Genomic DNA, 3,341 nt, shown 5'->3' on the forward strand with positions numbered 1-3,341 from the left:
GTCTTATGTTTTCCAAGATTATTCAAATAGATAGTTAGGAAATAAGCACTTATTTGAAAAATTAATGGATCTAAATTATAAATTATAAAGTTTTTGCTACATTTAATTTTTTAATATTGGTTTGCAATCTTGATTTCTAATAGTATCAACTTAGCTATATAAAAGTATATAGATAATGCTATTAATTATCACTAATAACAATTCACAGGCTATGATTCAAGATCCTTTATTTTTCTCCTTCCTTTTTTCTTTACTTCCCACTCTTTCTCTCTCCTTTCACTTCTTCCTATCTTGCTTTTCCTATTGGGCATGTAGTAAAATACTATTTTATAATACAGTTTCATATATAGATTCCTCTGTCTCAATCACGATAGGATTAGAGGTCAGGTTAACCATCCTGAGACTCATTCAGTATTATTTCACTTGAATATGGATTTGAAGATGGTAAGGCAAGAAGCTTACAGTATGTGTTTTGATGTAGAAGCCAAATTTCAAGAGAGAATTCATCTAATATTCAAGTGTTTCCTTCTATATCTAAGCAGACAACTTTCTTGTGGAAAATTTACATATATATTTATCTCATTCTGATTTTTCACTGTAGTCCATAGATATTTCTACTTTAGTACTAATTTTATCCTTCTTTGGTGCTAAAACTTTTTCTCTTTGTAATGTAATGTTTTAAATTCATTCTTTGAGAATCTTATGTGTGAATGGAATGCTAATAACCGCCCCCCCCTCTCCAAAGCCACTAAAAGAAGATAGGTGTTTCCTTAGGGACCGAACTTCTTTAGAAACCTCACTGTGCACAAGATATAGGATGTGGGTCTTTAGAACACTGATGCAGGGATAAGTCACCTGTCCCCTAGGAACCGCCCTAGGGCCATGGATGGAAGCCATGACTTTGGCCTTTGCTTTCTTTCCTCACTACCTGTTACAGAAGAACCACTCAACACAGCAGTGAGCTATCGAACCAGAGCCAGACTGTGCTAAGCATCTTTAGGCACACAGACAACTTGCCTTCACTCTGCTTTAACAGCCTCTAATTCCTCCTCAACTTTATGCATGGACTAACCTTGGCCAGGGTTAATCTAATGAGTGACTCCAGTTAGGTCATCTTTGTTCACATTTAAGGTCTATGTCTTTCCTCAAATACCAGAACAATTTCTAATAAATCCCAGAGTTAACTCTTCAAAATTAGTCATGATTTCTAAATCAGTAGTATTCTGTATGAGTTTCTTTCTAACCCAGAACATTTGATCTGAATTACGGCACTTCCACAAACTGCTCTTCAAAATCCACCCCAAAAGTGTTAGCTGCCTTTGGTTCCTACTTCACTGATTCTAAACAACCACTTACCATCCTTGGCTTTCGTTATCTTCGAGGGAAAAGTGGAGGGATTCTGAGACATTTCAAGGCACTTCTCTTGGGATCTTGGACTTGGGCACTCTGGAATCATATGCAGCTGTCCGCAGACCACTGCAAGCTTGCCTAAAGAGGGCCTTAGGTACATGTGCACACAGCAGAGAGTGTCTCCTCACAAAACCCAAAGCATGTCACTGTGGTCCACATTGCCCACTACAGGAACATGTATGTCAGCTCATTCTCACCTCCACTACTTCACATGTCAGTTCCAGGACATCTTACCCTAACCATTTTTCACAGTCTCCAGACTTTCTCATTCTCAGTCATGGCCCCAACCTTGGTCCTTTACCAACTGTCTCAACTGTACAGATCTCATCTGTCCACTTCCAAGATTAGAGGTCTTTTCCTATTCTGGCATGTGAGCATCAAGTCAAGTTTCCAGAACCCTGGCACTCTGAAGTGCATCTCCTCCTCCTGACTTTTCCATCTTCAGCTTCTCCATACCCAGAATTCCATGTTTTGAATGCAGGGCATGTCTGGCAGCTTTTCCTAGGCAAGCACTGCATAACCCAGTCTTCCTTGTTAACTCCACTTCCTCTGCAGTCTCAGCTGCATCAATGTCTCCTCCAGGCACCCTCTCTCCTGGGAAGTCAGAGGGAGAAGCCTCCCATTGCTGCACAGTAGCGCCCCCTTGTGTCCTCTTCTGTCACAACCTTTCCTGACTTGTTTTCTATTAGGAATTGTTTCTGGGTTGTTTCAACCTTCTGTCTATCAAAAAAAGGCCAATATGAACATAGTGGAACATGTGCCCCTGTGGCATGGTGGGGCATGTTTTGGGTATATGCCCAAGAGTGGTATATCTTGTTCTTCAGATAGAACTTTTTCCAATTTTCTGTGGAACCACCAGATTGATTTCCAGAGTGGTTGTACCAGTTTGCAATCCCATCAGCAAAGGGAGGCATGGAGGTCATCTCTCTCCACATCCGATGTTTAGTTTTCCATTACTTGCTTGTTGAAAAAGATGAAAAAGAGAAGGAGTAAGTGAGCTAGTGGAAGTGGAAGTATTTGTATTTATTCTGATGCCAATAAAAAATAAACACCTAAGGTGTGATTTTTGTAAAAGCTTAATCAGGTAAAGAACAAGAACAAAGAGCTTCACCCATTAGATTACAGAATTCCATGCATGTAAACCTGTGGGAGAAGTTCAAACATAGGTCAGTGTTTAACATCACTTTATGGATGTCTCTGAGACTGACTCTCACCTGTCTGCAAGGTCATGTTCTTTGAACATTTCCTGGCTTTTGTTTCCTCATCTATCTGATGATAAGAAAATCAGAAATAGCCTGCCCATCACACACACACACGCGCACACACACACACACACACACACACACTCACACACAAACATGCAGGCACATAGGAACTCCTACAGGGACAAAATGAGCTCCCAGAAACTGATGCTGATTTTTGACAGATTGTATCATACACCTTCCAATGAATTGTGAGGAGATAGCAAGAGAAGCCAACAGGCAAGCTTATCTTAGGTATGCCTCAAGTAAAGACAGGCAACAGGGGGCTCCCTGTGCAAGAGTTACAGGGAATGAAATAATTTAGGATCATCCTTATGCAAAGGTGTTTTGGAGTTGAGAATTATTACCATGAAGGAGAGACAAATTTCAATGCGTGTGTTCTCCTGTAGACAGATCCACTCGTGCATGCATACATTCACACATGTACTTTTGCGGCTTTGAGGACAGTCGTGACTACTGATCTTTAGGCACTGCCCATCTTGATTTTTGAGATGAGTCCTCTCCTCANCCTGGAACTTGCACATTTATACAGGCTAGATGGTCAGGGAACTTCAGGGGTTCACCTAACTCCACCTCAACTCTAAGGTTATAAGAAATCTCATGTATGGAGTAAAAAGAGCCCAAGTGGTGAACTGTGGAATGAGAATTCTAGTGGTGCTGCAGAGTTGT

The sequence above is a fragment of the Mus caroli genome, chromosome 13 (assembly GCF_900094665.2).
Source record: "Mus caroli chromosome 13, CAROLI_EIJ_v1.1, whole genome shotgun sequence".
Taxonomy (NCBI): Eukaryota; Metazoa; Chordata; class Mammalia; order Rodentia; family Muridae; genus Mus; species Mus caroli.